We start from the raw sequence: 11,942 nt of genomic DNA on the forward strand, positions 1-11,942 counted from the left end.
AGAGAGAGAGAGAAAAGAGAAAAGAACAGCTCTATTGATAATAATTTTAATTTTAAAATTAAATTAAAAATTTATTTTAATATCAAAAGAAATTTGAGAGAGGAATTGTGTTACAGATTTTCTATTTTTTAAAATATTGATTGATTGATTGAGACAAGGTCTCACCTTGCAGTATCTTTCTGTCTCAGCCTCCCGAATACTGGCATTACAGTCATATGAACGATGCCTGGCTATTTCACATTTTTGCAAATCTCTCCATGTGTGATTTAATGGAAGAGGTCATGAGTTTCCTGTTTCTCTTTTCAGTCCATTGTGATAACTGTATAGTTGCTGAGAGATGAGAGTAAAAATGACCACAGATCACTGAAAACCTCTGAGGGTCTGGAAGGGGTCATTGCTGCCCATTTGCGAATCGATAGTCATGATAAAGTGTCCAAGGCTTCAAGGATCCTGGTGGTGCTCTGAGGACATGGTGGAGTCTTCAAAAGGTGGGGCCTGTACCCAGTTAGGTCATGGGAGGCTCACCCTTAGAGGGGCGATGAGATCCTGGCCTGTTCTCTTTTTCTCTGCTTCCAGGATGCCATGAGGTGGGCAGCTTTGCATTACCACATCACACACTTTTTGCAATGATCCTGTGCCTTGCCGCTGGTCCAAAAACAGTGAGGTCAGATGACCATGGGCAAAGATCTCTGAAACAATGAGCCAAAATGAATAATTTTCTTTTTCAGTTGCTTATTTCATGTATTTTGTCACAGTATAAGAAGGTAACACAATGGTCTAGATCTATTCGAAGATAACTTAAAAAGTTGGCATATTGAGCAACATGTGGTGCAGCCCCCCATCTCTTCCATTAGGTCACCCAGACAAGTCATCCTGTTGAGTTAAGGCATTTTAAACATCAGAGTACAAATACCAGTAGGAAAGAGAACAGTCAGTCGTTAACAGCTTACTACCTTAGTGTGAACAAAATGAATTCATTGCAGCCTAAGAGTTCATAAGAGCAGAAAGATGATGAAAGAGGGTTGAGAAGGCCCATAAATAGGGTTGGCAAAAACCCCTCTCTTTAGTTAATGATTGTTTTCTTTCTTTTTCACAGAAGGGCTCAGGCACCACATGCTTTCAGGATACTAATCTCATAGCTATGAAAAAAGGCCATTTCTTATTTAAATTGTTTATCTTTGAAAGGTAGCAGAATTACAGATCCTGAAGCCTCTAACTTCTGATATAGCACTCATTGATCCAGAAGATAAAAAGAGTACATCTATTAATGAAAAAATCAAGACAAACCCCACTAATTTCTAAAAAAGTATTTTTATTGCTAACAATGCAGGAAATTCTTTTAATCTGTCTTCATCCTATTTTGTCTTTCAACTCCTTTTAAAGCTAGAAATGCCTTATGCTACATTGGTTACCTGTACCTTTTCATGAATCACTTTCCCCCTCATTGTGACTTATCCTTGGAGATATGTATTACTATTTCTTCCTTCCTAAGGAAGTATATATTCCATTTTAGTCTCTGTGCTGAGATATCCTTGGACATTAAATCTAGTCTTTGGTAATAGAACAAAATGGAAATACAATGTCAGGTAATGCATGCTATTTCAGCTTACTGTAAGTTTCTGTGGGTGGAATTACAAATTTATTTAACAGGGGGGGAGAACATGATAAACTTGAGCCAAAAAATATTCATGTATTCATATTGTAAGTGTCGACATCTTCCTCAGCTGTCTGTAGTAAGCACCTTCTGAGGAAAGAGCTGTCTTCTTCCTTGGATGAATCTGATGAGATTCTGGCCCAGACGCTCAGGGCCAGAGCCCTGAACTGGGAGGGACCTGCTAAGATTAGCTCGTGTAATCAGGCTGATATCGGGTCCCTCTAAGTCTGAGCTCAATGTATAGTTCTGGTGCCTAAATTCAGTCAGGAGAGGTAATTCACATCAGAGGAAGAACTGCAAGTGGTCAAGAATCGATTGAGACATGAGGTGCCGGGGACTTGGAGGCAGAATTACTTTGGTTGCAGGATGTGAATAAAGCTAAGAGTGATGATTGGGTGCAGGCTAGGGTGGCCTGCTAGTAATAAAGGACTACAGTGAAGAATGCTGCTGCTGTGTGAACAAATAAGGCTGTGTTCTGTCCCGGGGAGGGCGACGGACCAAGAGTTGTGTGTGGTGAATTGTGTGGAGTCAAACATGTAGCACGTTAACATATTCAAGCAGATATTTATTTGCTGGAGACTATCAGGTCAAAAATGTTATAGGAAACTGTACTGTATCCCTAAAATGTACCAATAAACTCAGTTAAAGCTGAAAAAAAATGTTACAGGAATACTCATAACATAAATTTTGTAGAGTTTTTTTGTTTTTGTTTTTTTTTTTTTTGGTGCTGGGGATTGAACTCAGGCCCTTGCTGCTTGCGAGGCAGGTGCAGGAACCACTGAGGTAAATCCCCACCCCTCGTAACATAAATTTTGGAAAAATGCCTTTTAGCAGGGAATAAAAGCCAAGGATTCATAACATGTAAGAAAAATATACTCATTAAAATAATTTAACTGTGATTTGTTTATAATTTTAAAGAAAGATCTGGCTTTATTTTACCAGTTATTACCAATATTTATTTGTTGGTTAACCATTTGTGCGTATAGTTTCATCTCCACATTATAGGTGAGGTATTTCTTCTCAGCCACATCCGCAGGAAACTGGATTTACTTTGTCAGGCTACTCCTTCAAGATGCTGTCTCTCCAAAGGGGCCCCTGCCTCCAGGCTATCAGAACAGCTGCTGCCAGCAGAGTTCTCCTGGTCTGGACAGTCTAGTGTTAAGGACATACTAGTACTAGCTGAGACCTCTCTTATACAATACATTGAACTCTAAAGAGTGAGTCTGTGAAGAAGATGGACAAACATGGGGAATGGAACAAGCACTCTTGAGTCATGTCTTTGCAGAGGCTCTGGAAGCTACTCCCTGTTCTTAATTTCTCACACATACTTTTCTCTACAATCCTTCCTGTCTTGATTCACTGAAGTCCTGTGTTCCTTTAAGAACAGCACACAACTCAGTGGGCAATATTATGGCATAGATTCAAAATGTTCTCCAAAAGCTTTATTGTTTTTGAAGGCTTGGTTGTCAGCTGATGGGACTTGAGGAATTGAATGGATCATGAGGTCTTGAACTCTAGGAAGTGGATTAATCCACTGATGAGTTGGTAGGTCAGTAGGTATATTGGAAGGTGGGGCATAATTGAATGAAGTGGGTCACTGGTGGTGTGCCTTTGAAGGGTTTTTCTTATCCCCAGCTGTTTCTTCTTTCCCTCTCACCTCTCCTCTCTCCTCCCTCCCCCTCTCCCTTTCTTTTCCCCTGTGGCTCCCTTCCTGGCTTCCATGAAGTGAGTATTTTTCTCCACAACACCCTTCAGCAATGATGTTCTGCCTTATCTCAGGCACACAACAGTGGGATCACCCAACTATGACCTGAAGCCTCTGAAACCATGAGCCAAAATAAATCTTCTTCTATTCTATGTTGATTTTCTTGGGTATTTGGTCACAGCAATGGATATCTGCCTAATGTGTGCTTTAGTTTATATGATTATTTGTGTAATGTTTCTGCTTGCCAGACTGAGATCAGAGTCATCTGTCTGTTTTTCATCATCTTTCTACTTCCAGTGACCACTGTGTCATATGGTACAGATTGGGTGTTTAAGAAGCACTAATGTCTGAAGAGTAAGATGGTCAATAGATGTTATGGAATACCTACTATGTTATAGAGATCACTGAGTGATGGGAATATACCAATAAGACGTTTCTTGTTGTCAAGGGGCTCAATATTATGCTAGAGACAGTCATGGGAGATAAACTGCCACACAGCATGGCAGGAACTGATATAGAGAAGTAAAAACCAGAGTGAAGAAACCAACAAACAGCAACACGGAGAAAACAAGCAAACAAAAACAGCACGAGGGCATGAGTGTGGAAGGAGAACTTTTCCAGTGCTTGCTGGGGAGTGCAGGAGCAGAGAGGGTGGGAGGAGCCAGATCTTGGGTCAGGCAGATGTGAACTTGAGATTGGATTCTGACACTTACCAAAGCTCTCTGATTCTGTTCTTCTATAAGCTGAGGTAATAATATTTTCAAAAACTTCCCAGGGGTGAGATTTAACCTAAAATGGTGGTGTTCTCTCTGATTAACAGTTGTGTGTATCTCTGTTCTCTGCTTCTGTAAAGTCCGTAGTCCTTCCCCAAATGTCTACACATTTTCAGGGGCTTTACCATGACCATTTCCAACTCTGAATTTTAAAAAATTTTTCTTTTATTGTTATATATTTGTAATACATACTGATTATTTTCACCATGTATACATATACCTTGATCTTTTTTAGTCTGCCCTCTCTTGCTTTCCCCAGAAACCCTTCCCATCTCTACAAAATCTATCTCTGTTTCTTGACATGCCTCTTTTATTATCTTTTAAAAATTATTTATATTTTGAGTCTCTCATATTAGAGAAAAATGCACCTTTTGTGACTGACATATTTCATTTAGTAGTATGGTCTCAAGAGCCATTCATTTTCTAGCAAATGACTCAAGTTTATCCATCTCTATGGCAGAGCAACACCCTGTTGCATACCCATACCACATTTTCTTATCTACTCATCTGTTGATGGGCAAGTGGGCTTCCATTATTTAGCTATTGTGAGTTATGCTGCAATAAACATGGGCACTCATGTATCACTGGAGTGTGATCACTTTAGCTCTTTCAAGAGGAGAGGTACACCTAGGTTAAGTGGAATTTTTATGTTTTTTTTTTTGTTTGAGAAATCTCCATACTGATTTCCATAGTGGTTGGACTAACATATTCTTACCAACAGCATAGAAGGATATCTTTCCCCCCACATTGCTGTCAGCATATGTTATTCTTTGAATCTTTGATCATGGCCAGTCTTACTGGAGTAATCAGAATGACCATCTTGTTTTGATTTGCATTTCTCTAGTGGCCAAAGATGCTGAACATTTTTCATATATTTATTGTCCATTTGTATTTCTTCATCTATATTTTTTCTTTAATTGCCCGTTTTTGATTGGGTCTTTTATTTGGGGAGTTTAATTTTTATGGCTTCTTTACATATTCTAGATATGTCTTCTGAGGAGTGGCTGGTAAAATTTTCTTCCCATTCCTTAGCCAACTCTGACTTCACAGAATTCTTATACTCAAGTTATTACCTCCTCTAATTTTAGCATTGATGTTTTCTCTTTCACTCAGATGTGGAATTTATAGCAGTCTACCTAAAAACGCTAAACTAGGTCTTGGTGGGCAGCAGACTTTACTGAAGTTTTAAGGAGAGAATAAGATACCATAATACCTCAAATTTAGATGAAGTATTGGATATCCTTAATCTTAAATCTTTGGATTTTATGTGGTGTTGGATTTGCATCCTGTCCTTCTCAACTCTTGTTTCTTAGGAGCCTAATGTAAGTGACAAACAACAAATAAACCTCAACAGCAGTGACCTGTAACCAATAGAATGTAGAGAACATGATGTGTGACTTTGGAGCTAGACCAGAAATTTTGAAAGGGAATCAGAATATGCTTCCTCAAGATATATCACGTTGGCATTGGGATTATTTTGAGCTAAAGGCAATTGAGAAAAAGATGAAACAGAAAGCTCTTTCTTTTTTCTCTTATTTTTGTAAAAGCAGGGCATATATTTCCCTTATGGCCATGTCCCTTTTCTGTACCTGAAAGAGGGGACCAACCCCTAATTACTGGAGAGAGATAAATCTACACTGAGCTGAATTTATACCAGCAAATCTTACTGAATTTCTCCCCCCACCATTAGTTTCCTCCACGTATTTACTTCCTACAGTTTATTGCTCTTTGAAGCTCCAACTCCTTCTCCTTTGTCTAGCCACTTCTCTACAATTTATTACCCTTTGCTACAATGGTATATAAGGTCTGGAGTTTCACTCCTTTTCTGTGAAGCTCCCAAATATAGAAAAATAGTAACATCAAATAAAGTTTGTAGTTTTTCTTCTGTTAACCTCTCTTTTGTCAATTTGGTTCATAAATCTTACCACAGAACCTAGCAGGGTAGAGGAAAATTTTTCTGCTTTATCTGAGTCATTCATTTTTGGATCCCGAGCCTCATGAAAAAGTTATGAATGTTCCAAGATTCTTATGCTATAAGGAAGCCCAGACCACAATGAGAAGCTACATAAAGCTTCTCAAATTAAAAGTCTCAGAAGTCTCAGTGAACAGCCAGCACGCACCATCAGACATTTGAGTACTGATGTTTCCAATTGATTTCAAACATCAGATACTGAATTATTCTAGCTTTTGTGTCTTAGTGTCTGAGATGCCTGGCATTACAAAGCAGAAACAAGCAATTCCTGTCATGCCCTAACAAACTCCCTGTACAACAGAATTTGTAGTTAATTTAGGCTATTTAGTTTTGGAGTGGTTACACACAGTTGCAGTAACTGCAACAATGGCTATGTTACATTTGAGCAAGACCTGGAAAGATGGATAAGGATTTCCCAGGAAAAACTTTTTGGAAAATGTTTTCATAAGAAAAGTGAGGACTTCAATGTGGTGAACAAATGAGATTATAGGAGAAAAATCAGGGGGTGAGGTGAGAAATGATGATGTGATGAAAAGTATTGTATGTGTTAGTTGAAACCATAAGGTAACTTGTTCATTAACCTATGTAAGTTTCTTCCAAATTGCTGGGATAGTAGCCTGAAAGAATAGCTTAAAAGTATATATGTTTAAAGTGAGAAAGTTTATGTAATTGAATTTTGGGAGGCTTCCTGAAATTTTTTGGGTGTGACCTCAGGATGTTTGAAAGTTCTAGCAAATCTTTATTCGCATCGCTCTCTAAGTGCAACTAAGATTGAACTTGTCTAAAATTTCAAACTATGGTTTAACTGTGATTTAAAATTTGATTGTGAGTTCAAAAATATTTTAATTTTTTGTGAGTACTCAAATTCAGTTTTAGCATAATGTTTTTAGGGGATGGAGAGATGATAGAGTTGCGAGTATAAAGCATTCTTATCAGAATATCCTGGATACTAATACATTTTGTATGTAATTTCCCACAGAGGTATTGATTTTAATCAACTTTCAAGATGTAGCACCATATTTGTCAAGGCAGAAGACCCAATGTGCAATTTTTTTCTTAGTGGAAAACTGGCTATAATGAATGCGCTAAAATGTATTAGTTATCTATTAACCTCAACAGGCAAGAAAGCACTAGATCATTAGCTTGCCTTGTGAAAAAGCAGCAGCTGACCAACTCCTACAGGGGAAAGTGGAATCAGCAGAACGTGCGGCTTGCGAAGGTGCCAGCTTGTGAGAAATGCCTGGCTGACTCTGAAGCAGGGATATTATTAAATGCATTCACATGATGCATAGCATAATTATACCGCTTATGGCAGGAAAGCATCACCATTTTTATCAAAATTCATGGTATCATCTATCTCTGGGATACTGTGTGAGCTTTGCCATTCTGGAGAGGTTTAAAGTTAAGTTTTGATTAATTTTTTTGTGGTTTTATTTGGTTATTCAAGTGTAGCTTGATTGTGCGTGTATTTTCTCCCCCTTTTCTTTTAAGCACTGACAATCTTGATTAAATTTCCCCTTGAGGAGTAGAAAGAAAATGGCAAAGTAACTGTCACAACTTCTTTGAGATGAATGGCTTTCAGAACTACAAACATCATCCCAGAGTAACCTCTGTAGAAGATTAGTGGAAGTCAGGAACACGGAAGATTGTGGTGCATGGTAGCTGTTAATGTTTTTCCCCTTGACATAAATTTTAACAGTTTTCTTATAAAGCCCCAGTGGTAGGATTTATTTCTCTTTCTGTCACAGTGCTTTTTATCTCCTAATCAAACAGTAGCCATATCATCAACATACTTGCTTTTCATTATTTAAATTGTGTGTGGGTCAGGGTCTCAGATTTTGATGCAGTTCTAAATTTTTACTGTAAGAAATGTAAACTGAAGTCTGGAGTAGATAAAACTTTGTGCTAAGCATCATGGAAGAGAGAGCTACTTATGGCTAGTTTTTTTTTTTTTTTGGTACTGGGGATCGAACTCAGGTCCTTGCCCTTGCGAGGCAGGTGGCAGAACCACTGAGCTAAATCTCCAGACCTTTATGGCTTTTATTGCAAACTATGATTAATAAAAATTTTCTTGCAGTTGCCAAGGAGAAGTCTACATAGATGTTGAATATGCAATTTACTTATACATTTTTGCAAGTTATGCATCATCTTATGAATTTTCATGCTTTTTCTAAGTACACAGTTTGAATTTAGCCCTTCGGCAATGTTTTAATGGAGAAGCACTTAATTTATTGTGTGGTTTTGAGGATTTATTTCATAAGTACTTGTTAAGCACCACACATGACCCAAGTCCAACACAATAGATACTCAGGGAAACATAAGACATGATTTCAGGGGTCTTATAATTTAGAGCTGAGGAAACATTAAAATGGGGATCCAGTGCAGGGAGAAACTAACAATGTATAGGGTCTGGGACCCAGCCCTGGGGAGGTAGGGGGGAGAAAAGAAGAAAGAGAGCTCAGCATTTCCGGAGTCTATCACGGAGGTCAGAGTGAATTAAATAGAATCAGCAGGAGGAAGAAGAGTAGGAGATGAGATCAGAAGTGCACATAGAATCCTTGCAAAAGAAAAATAGCTAACTTAGTTATTATGAAATCTTTTTATTTTCAGGAAAAAAATAATAATATTTAAACATGGCAGGTGTATCAATTACAGAATTTAAAGGAAGAGCTTTATAAAGCCAGCACCTGACAATCTTCTCATTAGCACTGCTCAACATCTGTGTAGGTATAAGTGCAAGCAGTCCAGTTCTGGACCATTAAAATTTCAATGTAACTCATTAAGGCGACTTACGAGCCTTAGTTCAAAAGGCTGTTGCCAACGTTTCTGAGAGAGTGACCATAAGGTACTATTTATGCAAATCTAACAGATTTGTAATGAATGATCCTGCTTAAAAAGCTGGTTAGAACCTTTGGACATTTACTTGTGAGTGACCACAAATGCCTTTTTCTAAAAATATTTTATGGTAAGGGGAAAAAAATGAGAATCAAGACTTGCCATGTAAAGGTACATGATCCCAACAATGAATGTAACTGTACTGTATCCCTAAATGTACCAATAAACTCAATAAAAAAAAATATTTTATGGTGCTAATCATTTAACTCAAATAGCACTTAATGTCATGCCAGGCACACAGTGAGCACGAAGGATGTTTGGGTACTGATGATGAGGATGAAGATGATGGCTCTTTTGGCGGGTGTCAGTCAGCCACTCAAACGAACAGCAGATACTCCTGAGCGATCCAGGTGCAGTGAGCAGCAACTATATTTGTGGAAGTTTGCAGGCCGAGGTCCTTGTTCACGCCAAACCATAAGCTTGATGTAGTATAGATTTGACGGTGCTTTTCACAGGGCACTTAAAACCATTTTACCTCTTTTCTTTTACTTCTATAAACTATGACAGGTCCTCTGCTTAGCTTTTGATAAGCAAAAGATTGGAAAACCCTCTTAAACTTCCAAACAGAGCAATGTTCAGTCAAGCGATAAAAGCTTCAGAAATTTGTCTTGAATATTATCACTGTGTATCAATTGAAGTTAGATGAAGAGCTCTACATTCATCCAGAGTTCTTTTTCATACTAATTAGATACTCTTCAAAGGTGTAATTACCATTTAAAAATTACTGCGGAGTGCAGGATAGACAATAGATTTTTAATGTCTTTTAATTTATTTCTGTATGTCTTATATTTCATGGGCATTTTCTTATTTTACGGATGAATCATGGGACTTTCAAGGACATTTTTCTCTCCCACAAGTTAAAATTCTACACAGGAACTCAGCTCATATGAAAAATTTGGTTCAACTACCAGAGAAAGACTATAATAATTAAAAAAAATTGATTGCATGGATTATCAGTTTGCTCAAAACTCCTGCTGCCATGTTGAGCAGAGAATTACTTCCAGCCCCAAAGGTGACCTGCATTGTTGCACATAGCAGGAGCAAACAGGAAGCTTGCTAATCTGCTCATTGTTACAATTAGTGGCACAGCTGAGATTCATTCAGATTATATCTGTTTGTGAAGCCCAACCTCTTTGCTCTATTCCATGTGGTATTTTCTTGGCATCGTATACCATATCAGAAAGATAAGAATGACGTGAAGATTTCAAGTTGATGAAAGTAGATTTTGTTTTAAAATTTTAGTAAAGTCTGTAAATTAGGTGGTAAGAGTAAGAAACCCTCTCTTCACTTCCATAGTTAGAATGAGCTACTTAGCTACACTCTTCTTTTACATGGTGGGTAGTTGACTGATGTCTATGGGCATGGAGGGGATAAGAAGATTTTATTTCTCATTAAAGATCTATTCAGACCTTCAACTGATTAGATGAGACTCAACCTCATATGGAGGGTAATCTGCTCCACTCAATGTGTCAACTTAAACATTTATTTCATCCAGAAACTCCCTCATAGGCAGACAGAATGATGTTTAATTAAATATCTGGGCACCTTGTTGCCCAGTCAAGTTGACAACGTTAACCATCATACCATGTGATTTGGTTTGATCACTGAGTTGTTGGCAAATTTGATGTAAGCAGAACTTTGATAGACTCTTGGCCCATTGTGTTAATTTGTGTTTTGAGTATCTGCTGACTGTGAGAAAATCCCCATTCACTAGCTGGCTGCTCCGTGAGTCAGGTGAAACAGGGCTAAGTCGCTCCAGATGTGACAGCAGGAACCATTCTGAGTCACCAGCAGCTGACCAACCCCCAGGGCAACAAAGATGAGTTCAGGCTTTTGGCTGAACACCCAGACGCATCAACAAGAGTTCACTGTTACATGCTACTTGTGATAATTCCACCATTATTTTGACAATTGGTAACTGACACAACAAAAAAGTCCATGTTTACATGCACAGGTAGTGTTTGTGAAACTACACATGACTGCCCCACTCTACTACAAAGCATCCTCTGTCTTTTGGGGACAAGAAAAGCCTGGAAGACCCCTCCCCCCAACTTGGTAGCTGCAGGATATAGAAGGAGGAGAGTGCTCTTTGGAGGAAGAAATAGACTATGTAACACTAGTGATTTAAAACGTAAAATTAGGGGGTGAAGGGAGGGCAGGGACAAGGGGAAAAAATGAGAATCAAGACCTGTTATGTAAAGGTACAGAATCCCAATGATGAATGTAACTGTATTGTATACCTAGATTGTACCAATAAACTCAATAAAAAGAAAAAAATGTAAAATTTTGTAAACAAACTTCCTTAGTAAATAGAGCCTTCTGCCACCTTGGCTCAGATAGAGAATTTTATCTAGTTGGCTGGAGATGGCGCATAGTTTCATTGCAGCAGTGCCAATGTTTGAGATACTGAAGTAGAAACCCAAGTGATGGTTAATGCTTCTCATAGTACACTAAGTACAAAGGCGATAGTGATATGAAAGCAATGCAGTAAAACAAGCTACCGTGTCTCGTCCTCCTTGATGCAAATTGAGAATAAGAACCCTTGGGTAAGGGTTAAACTGACTTTACTAAGATGGCTATCTAAGAGAGCCTTTTTTGTCTAACTCTGGGTGTGGGCACAATCCTCATATTCTTATTTCCTAAAATCAGGAGGAAGCCAAATACTCTTATGCATAATAACATGACTCCGTTTCCAGGGAAGAGCAAGCTGCCATGCAAATTAGGAGACAGGAAAAATATTTTCTTCTTCATCAAGTATTTATTTCGTATGATTTCTTAGAGTAATTATCTAGAAGATATGAATGTTTGCTGTCCTCCCAAATGTGACAGATACACAGTTAGGTGGGCACACATGCAGACTGGAGCCCTGACTTGTAGGTTCTGTATCTTTCCTGGACAGTTTGATTATACTAAAAGCCAGGCCCTTCCCTTAAGTGGTTCTTT

This window comes from Fukomys damarensis, unplaced genomic scaffold, assembly GCF_012274545.1.
Source record: "Fukomys damarensis isolate Sample0158 unplaced genomic scaffold, DMR_v1.0_HiC HiC_scaffold_18, whole genome shotgun sequence".
NCBI classification, from domain to species: domain Eukaryota; kingdom Metazoa; phylum Chordata; class Mammalia; order Rodentia; family Bathyergidae; genus Fukomys; species Fukomys damarensis.